The sequence below is a fragment of the Chiloscyllium plagiosum genome, unplaced genomic scaffold (genome assembly GCF_037043375.1).
Source record: "Chiloscyllium plagiosum isolate Xiang-an unplaced genomic scaffold, Cpla_swu_hap1 HiC_scaffold_27, whole genome shotgun sequence".
Classification (NCBI taxonomy): Eukaryota; Metazoa; Chordata; class Chondrichthyes; order Orectolobiformes; family Hemiscylliidae; genus Chiloscyllium; species Chiloscyllium plagiosum.
The window spans coordinates 247,024-256,044 of NW_028270165.1; the positions used below are offsets into that span (position 1 = coordinate 247,024).

General features: G+C 48.8%; 1 non-coding gene across 1 annotated transcript; it reads right to left on the reverse strand.

Moving 5' to 3' along the window:
* Positions 1–8,218: 8,218 nt before the first annotated feature.
* trnaw-cca (transfer RNA tryptophan (anticodon CCA)) lies at positions 8,219–8,290 on the reverse strand. The gene has a single exon. It is a non-coding gene; the product is annotated as a tRNA-Trp (tRNA).
* Between the last annotated feature and the right edge of the window lie 731 nt (positions 8,291–9,021).

Here is a 9,021-nt window from a genome sequence, read left to right on the forward strand (position 1 = left end):
GCTTCGCAGAACATCCCGGTTCTGCCCGCAGGAAAAAGGCCCTGACCTTGCGGTTGCCTGCCACTTTAACACATCACCCTGTTCCCTGGCCAACATCTCTGTCTCAGGCTTGCAGCTGTGCTCCAGCTCCAGATGAAAGAACAACACCGCATTTTAATGGGTTCTGAGAAAACGCACGGCATACTAAACACAGAGTGACGCAACGACAGCGTGCGGGCCCCACAACCCAGAGGCCCATAGCTCGAAACCATCCTCTATTGCTATTGCTCAAACTCTCCTTGAGCAGCTTTCCTTTGTCATGAGCCTCTGTTCTATATCTTCACATTGCACCTGCTCCCTAAAACTTCGAGTGTCTGAGTAACATGTATCATACTGATACACTCGCCAAATTCACGCAGGCGAAGTGACTCGCTTCTGGAGGTCTGAGTGGTCTTCTCCTGTTCTCCGTCGAGTTCCTCTGAAGCGAATTGTAAAACCACTTTTCTGCGATGTCAATGAGCTGATAAAGTTGAAACACATGCCTTACGTTATTGTCCATTCCCTGCAGTAATTCGCCATGCCGGTTCGGACGTGAATAATAAAACGGTCGGCTTGTCAGAAACCGCATTACGACTCAGACACATTCCCCCACGATTAGGACAGATCACCGATTGTGAATAACCTCAGGGAGAGGCAAGTGACAGAGAATCGCCGTGGACTCGATGGGCTGAACGGCTTCTGTCTGCGCGAGAATGATGCTACGTGTTTATGCCGTCCCACTGCCTGTCTCTGGGACAGAGAGGCTGAGGGAGCAAAACTGGTTCATTTTTATCGTCCCTTCCGTGTTGGACTGCCTGCAGTCCCTCAGCTCAGGGCCGTGGGGATGACTCTCAGTGAGTGAAGGTTCCTTTCGGATTCTCTTCATCTGGGACACTTGGGGCTCAGATGTTAACTGCTGCGCGGTCGCAGCAAAGAAAGCGATGCCCACTTTGCAATAGACTTTCCAAAGATTGCTGCGTGAAGACGAACTCTGAACACCAAGAAGGCTGCACAACAATGTGAATTTACCTGGGCGAAGAGTCTTCGGTGTCCATTTCTCTCTGTCCCACCCACGCATTCGTGTAACTGATACCTCTCACCCCAAGGATTTCAGAGAGAGAGAGAGAGAGAGATAGCAGAAGAGCGAATGCACTCTGCCCTCCCCCAGCCTACACCCCCCCCCCCCCAGAACAACGTGCAAGTAGAAATAAAATGGTTTAATTATCCACTAGTGGAGGTAGTCCAGTTCCTGGGGATGAGACAAATATCAGCGCCCCGGGGACAGAATGACAAGCAGATGTTCTGGAAACGCTTTGCTGCTTGCAATTCTTGGAGCAATGTGGAATGTACTTCACACTGAGCAAGTTTCAGCTGGCTCAGAGTCTCCGATGTACATTGCTGTGTTTGCCGCCAGCTCAGAGAGAGAACAATAGGAAGGACGTAGGAGTGAATAACGATCCGCGTGAGAGGCGAATAACTGTTAATGGAGACTGTTAGCGGCTAACAATACGTAGTGTGTCACAGCAGACGAGGTGATAACAAGGAGTCGTTTGTTTGGTAGGGGTCAAGGACATGGGGGAGTTCAGGCCCTAAAGTTATGGAACTCGATATTGAAGACCGGAGGGCTGTAAGGTCTCCAAGTGGAATGGATTTCACACTGAGCAAGTTTCAGCTGGCTCAGAGTCTCCAGTGTACATTGCTCTCTTTCCCGCCAGCTCAGAGAGAGAACAATAGGAGGGACAAAGGAGTGAATAACGATCCGTGTGGGAGGGTGAATAACTGTTAATGGAGAGCGTTAGTGGCTAACAATAAGTAGTGTGTCGTAACAGACTATGTGATAACAAGGGCTCGTATGTGTGTGGTAGGGGTCAAGGACATGGGGGATTTCAGGCCCTAAAGTCATGCAACTCGATCTTGAAGACCGGAGGGCTGTAGGGTTTTGAAGTGGAATATGAGGCGTTGTTCTTCCATCTGGAGCTGAGCTTTGCTGGAGCACTGCTGCAAGCCTGAGACAGAGATGTTGGCCAGGGAACAGGGTGGCGTGTTAAAGTGGCAGGAAAGCAGAAGCTCAGGACCTTTATTTGCGGGCAGAACCAAGATGTTCTGCGAAGCAGTCATCCAGTTTATACTTCATGCTCCGTTGGGGAAACGACACTATGAGCAGCGAATGCAGGAGACTGGGTTGCGGCAAATGTGCAGGTAAAGTGCTGCTTCACCTGGAAGGTATGTTCGAGCCTGGAAGGATATTCAGGAGGGAGCGGGTAAATTGTGCTTCTGAGTGAAGTCACGGTTCGTAAAAACAGAATGTGGCAATTTAGACAGAGTTAATATTTGCTTGTCGGCGATATGTCTGCCGGTGCGTGATGGGAGCATAACCCAGAAGGGAAACCATCTTTCCTATTCACTCAATGTCGTCTTTAGCAGCTTTCCCGTATAACGGCGCACTGTTGTGCATCTCGCCTTCTCATCTGCTTCCCAAAAAACTTCGACGTAAATATTTCACATTGATATACTGGCCCAATGTGCACAGTTGAGATGACCCACTCGTGGAGGTCTGCGGGGTCTTCTCCTGTTCTCTGTACCCTATGTTGAGGAGGGCAATGCTTGTCACTGGTCACTCCGGTGTCAGAGAAAAGTTTAGAAAGAAAACGGTTCAATTTTCTGCCAGTGGAGAGGGCCCGGTACCTGGGGATGGACAAACGGCAGCTGAGAGACAGAATGAGAAGCAGCTGTTCAAAGAGTCATAGAGATGTACAGCATGGAAACAGACCCTTCGGTCTCACCCGTCCATGCCGATCAGATATCCCACCCCAATCTAGTCCCACCTGCCAGCACCCGGCCCATATACCTCCAAACACTTCCTATTCATATATCCATCCAAACGCCTCTTAAATGTTGCAATTGTACCAGCCTCCGACACTTTCTCTGGCAGCTCATTCCATGCACGCACCACCCTCTGCGTGAAAAAGTTGCCCCTTAGGTCTCTTTTATATCTTTCTCCTCTCACCCTAAATCTATGCCCTCTAGTTCTTGACTCCCCGACCCCAGGGAAAAGACTTTGCCTATTTATCCTATCCATGCTCCTCATAATTTTGCATGAAGTCACCCTTCAGCCTCCGACGTTCCAGAGAAAACAGCCCCAGTCTGTTCAATTTCAACTGTACTTCACTCTGAGCAAGACTCCGCTGGTTCAAGAGGTAGAGTGGGGGCGCAGGGGTGCCAGTTGGCTGGCTCGTTGGTCTAGGGGTATGATTTTTGCTTTGGGTCTTCGTCGACTCAGACGTGCGAGAGATCCCGGGTTCAAATCCCAGACGAGCCCGCGTTTTGTGACTTATGCAAACGTGCCTGCTTAATTTTCTCAAAAAGCACCTTCGTTAAACCAGGTTGGGCTCCCTGGCGTACCAATGGGACAGAAAGCAGCGAAGTGAAATGATTGGCGATACCGTTGAATAGGTTGACGTGAGTGGTGCGGTGTTTGAGGGCTGTCAGCGATGAGGGTCGATTGGAAATTTGGGACAGCTCTCTTCGGAGAACAGAAGTTTCAAATCTGGCCCGATTGAAGCTTTCCAAGTCATGCGACGTCGAGACAGAGAAAGTAATGTAGTCAAAATGCTCCCACGCCTGAAAGGATCGGCAACGATTCGGCAGAGTTTTAAAGTCATGGGGAAAAGAACCCAAAGTGACATTAGGGAGAACGCTTTCGTACAGGGAGTGGTGGTTGGGGTCAGTAAATCCCTAACTGACACTGACAAAGAGGCAGATTCATTAGACGCAAACGGGAATCCGGTGGTCATGTTTAAAGTAACAATGTGCAGAATTACATGGAGAAGGCAAGAGAATGATACGAATAGAGACCCACGTTTACTTACTGTGTCGACCCAGCAGAGCGAAGGTGGGCCGCATGGCGTCTATTCAGAGTGAAATCACAGTTCGACCAACAGAATGTGGGAAGTGAGAAAAAGTTTATATGTACACAGCCTCCATACGTCTGCGCAACACTATATAAGACGACAGCAGTGGAGATCTTTGACATCAGTCTCGAACTTCCTGAAGAAGGGCTTATGCCCGAAACGTCGATTCTCCTGTTCCCTGGATGCTGCCTGACCTGCTGTGCTTTTCCAGCAACACATTTTCAGCTCTGATCTCCAGCATCTGCAGACCTCACAGTCTCGAACGTGCATGCCAGGCGCCAGACGAAAGTCTGAAGGGACCTGTGGAATAGGGCGCTGTGCGTAAGAGCAAAGTGGCGCAGCGGGAGTGCGCTCGGCCCATAACCCAGAGGTCGATGGCTCGAAACCATCCTCTGCTATTGTTCAGTGTCTTCTACAGCAACTGTCCTTTGTGATAGCACTCTGCTCAGCATCTTGCCTTTCAAACGACTGTCTGAATGCCCCGGGTCATCCCGAAACTCACACCGTTCAAGTAACTTGGTTTTCGAAGTCTGAGTGGTCTTCTCCTGTTCTTCGTTGGTTTCCTATGAACTGAATCGCAAACCCACTTCTCTGAGATGCCAGTGAGCTGAGACGCATACCTTGTGATTTCGTGCCTTGCCCGTTCGTACGTGAATGACAAGACGATCAGCATGTCAGAAACGGTATCACCATTCAGACACAGCCCCTTAGTATTCGGACAGATATCACTGATTGTGAATCACCTCAGAGAGAGACAAGTGGCAGAGAGTCGCCGTGGACACGATGGGCTGGACCGCCTCTGTCGGCGGGAGAACGATGGTACGCGTTTCTGCCGTCCCGCTGCCTGTCTATGGGACAGAGAGGCTGAGGGAGCGACAATGGTTCATTTAACAGTCCCTTCCGTGTTGGACTGCCTGCAGTCCCGCAGCTCAGTGCCGTGGGGATGACTCTCAGTGAGTGAAGGTTTCACTCGGATTCTCTTCATCTGAGGCACTTAGGCTCAGATGTTAACTGCTGCGCGGTCGCAGCGATGAAAGCGATGCCCACTTTGCGAGAGATTTTCTGTAAGATTGCTGCGTGAAGACGAATTCTGAACACCAAGCAGACTGCACAACAATGTACTCATATGAATCTACTTGAGGGAAGAGTCCTCGGTGTCCATTTCTCTCTGCTCCGCCAGCACAGCATCTTTATATCTCTCCAATAACAGAAGTTTGGAGGAAATTCACAATCAAAGTTACTCACTTCCCACTCATTAGATTACTTACAGTGTGGAAACAGGCCCTTCGGCCCAACAAGTCCACACTGACCCGCCGAAGCCCAACTCACCCATACCCCTATATTTACCCCTTACCTAACACTACGGGGAATTTAGCATGGTCAATTCACCTGACCTGCACATCTTTGGACTGTGGGAGGAAACCGGAGCACCCGGAGGAAACCCACGCAGACACGGGGAGAACGTGCAAACTCCACACAGTCAGTCACCTGAGGCGGGAATTTAACCCGGGTCTCTGTGAGGCAGCAGTGCTAACCACTGTGCCACCGTGCCGCCCACAAAGTGTAAGTGATACCTCTCACCCCAAGGGATTGGGAGTTAAAAAGCAGAAGAGCGAATGGACTCTTCCCTCCCTCCAGAAAAGCGGACAAGTAGAAACAAATTGGTTTAATTACCCACCAGTGGAGATAGACCAGTTCCTGGGGATGAGACAAACATCAGCGCCCCTGGGACAGAATGACAAGCAGATGTTCTGGAAACAATTTGCTGCTTGCAATTCTTGGAGCAATGTGGAATGTATTTCACACTGAGCAAGTTTCAGCTGGCTCAGAGTCTCTATTGTACATTACTCTCTGAGTTTATATTTGCACATCGGCGACATGTCTGCACAACAGCACATGACACTACAGCAGTGAAGATCTTTTGACGTCATTCTCGAACATGCAAGTCACACGCCAGATGAAAAGCTGAATACTTCTCTGGAAAAGCTACCGTGCAATGCAGGAGAATGGCACAGCGAGTGCATGATGGGATCATAACCCAGAAGCGAAACCATTTTCTCCTACTCACTTAATGTCTTTCGTAGCTTTCCCGTATAACGGCGCTCTGTTCTTTTCCTTGCCATGTCATTTGTTTCCCAAAACAAATCTGGGTATCTGAGCTCAATATATCACATCGATACACAAGTCAAATTTACACAGTTGCGCTGGCACCCTTGTGGAGCTCTGAGTTGTCTTGTCCTGTTCTCTGACGGTGTGTCCTGATCTCGTGTGAAACCTCTTCTCTCAGATGGCAATGAACCGGTGAAGTTGAAACACATGACTTGCTGTTTTAGTCCATTGCCCGCAGTAAAGAAACCAACGGTGTAACAAAAGACTTCCTGCAGGATTGTTGTGTTAAGACAAATTCTGAACACCAAGCAGGCTGCACAAAAATGCACTGATATCAATTTACCTGAGGGAAGAGTCTCCGGTGTCCATTTCTCTCTGTCCCGACAGCACAGCATCTTTCTATCTCTCCGTTAACAGGACCTTTGGAACACGTTCAAAGTTGCCCATTTCCTCCGCATGACTGTAACTGACTTCTCCTGCCTCACGTAATAGTGTGAGAGAGCAGAAGAGTGAATGGGCTCTGCCTTCCACCAGCACAGCTTGCAAGTAGAAACGAAATGGTTCAATTATCCACCAGTGGAGAGAGCCCGGTCCCTGGGGACTGGACAAACAGCAGCGTCCTGGAAGCAGCGAGACAGATTGAGAAGCAGATGTTCTTGAAACTCTTCCTTACTTGCAATTCTGGGAGCAATGCACAATGGATTTCATACTGAGCAAGTCTCAGCTGCTTCCGGAGGTGGCTGCACCCATGGCTGGTGGCTCGTTAGTCTGGGATCTGATTCTAGCTTTGGGTCTTCGAGCATATGCAGCCGTGTGAGAATTCCCGGGTTCCAATCCCAGGCGAACCATCATTCCTTAAATTGACCTGAGCAAAAATACCTGATGAATTTTCTCAAAAAGCCGCTTCGTTAAATAAGATCGGACTGCCTGAATTAGGGACGGCGCAGAGCTGCCATTGCAGTGAACACGGCGAAGGGAAACACTTGTTCAAAGTGAAAACAAGTATTGCAGATTTTTCGCCCGCGCAATCCGAGTCTGAATGAATCCTCCACCTGTATTACGCTCAATTCTGAGGGTGACACTTCAGGAAGCGGGGAAGTGAAGTGATTGCAGACGGCGCTGAACAGGTTAACGTGAATAGTGCCGTCCTGAGGAATGTCAGCAATGAAGGGAGATTGGAAAGTTTGGGGCAGCTGTCTTTGGTGAACAGAAGACTGAAAGCTGGTCTGATTGAAGTTTTCCACGTCATGAGGGTTTTAACAGAGGAAATAATGCAGTGCAAATGCTCCCAGGCCTGAAAGGATCGAGAATAATTTGGCAGAGATTTAAAGTCATCAGGAAAATAAGTAAAAGTGACATTAGGAAGAACGTTTTCGCACAGGGAGTGGGGTCAGTAAGTCGCTGTCTGACAGTGACAAAGAGGCAGATTCAATGGACACAAATGGGAATTCGGTGGGGCATGTTCAATGTAACAATGTGCAGATTTACAGGGAGAAGGCGACAGAATGAGACACTTATTTACATATTGTGTTGAGCCTGGTGAAGGTGAAACACATCAGTTGCGGTGTGTCCCATGCGCAGGAGGCCCTGCAGTAATTCCCCACGCTGTTTCGCACAGCAGCATCCTCTCGGTGAATTACTCTTGGCAAAAAAAATCGATTGAACCAAATCAGTGTCCGCCACTGGATTTTACTGACACCGTTTATAAAATTCAGGCTCACCGTTAATGTGGAGAGAGGCCATCAGACTAGAGTTTCCGCTCCTTCTGTTGAATAAAGATAATTTTAACTGTCCAGTGAGAGGAAAGGATTTGCAGTTGGTGGGAAACATTTCTATCTGAACTCGCTAACACTCTCCTGATAGATTGAAACATAAAGCTGGGAGTCTCTGGACTATGTTGTAAAACTATCGGTATTACGTTATTCACACCGCGCTGTCACCAACTGATTGAAGCGGCTGCCCAGAGGGAGACGGCTGTGTTTAAATCCCGTGATGAACTGGGGGAGCTGAGCATTTACCCAGACAATGGGCACACCACCTCCCTGACACAGTGTTCACAAATCAAACTGACAGCAAAGCTTCACGTGTGATCGAAAATTTCCGCAAAGAAGATTTGGCTCAACAGATATCCGGAGTGAAGTACTCCTTTCTTGATTTGAAATGGAGGAAGTTGACGTCAGTGAGCCTGACGTGATTCGAACACGCAACCTTCTGATCTGGAGTCAGACGCGCTACCGTTGCGCCACAAGCTCACGCATAGCCCACAACCTCTATTCATGCTTAAGGGAAGTGATCGCACTGCAATGATTTTACGTTATGAGTAACAACGGAGATCAACAGTTCATGGGTGTTCTTCTCTGCCCCCTCTCCTTCTGTCTCCCGAAGTAATTTCCAAATCTACCTCAATAAAAAGGTGAAAGAACTGTGGATGCTGTATATCTGAAACAAAAAACAGGAGTAGCCGGTGACCCTTCCACAGAACTGATGGTGATTGGGAAAACGTTGGTTTATGTGCAGGAGATATTTTGGGAAAACGTTGGTTTATATGGGAGGAAGGCGGACGCAGTTAATGATAGATCAGGACAGAGCCCAAAGCGAGGGAAGAACTGTGGACAGGAAAGGAAGTTGATAACGATCTGCGTGGGAGGGTGAATGGAGACTGTTCGTGGCAAAGAATAGGTAGTGTGTAATGACAGACTATGTGATAACAAGGCTTGGTGTGTGTGGAAGGGACGAGGATACTATGGAGTTCAGGCCCGAGACTTATTGAATTTGATATTGGGACCAGAGGGATGTATGGTCCCCAAGTGTAATATTCGGTGCTCTTCGTTCTGCTGGTGCTGAGCTTCGCTGGAACACTACAGCAAACCTGAGACAGAGATGTTGGCCAGGGAACAGGGTGGGGTGTCGAATTGGCAGGCAACTGGAAGCTCAGGGTCTTTTTTGCAGGCAGAACGTAGATGTTCTGTGCAGCAGTCACCCA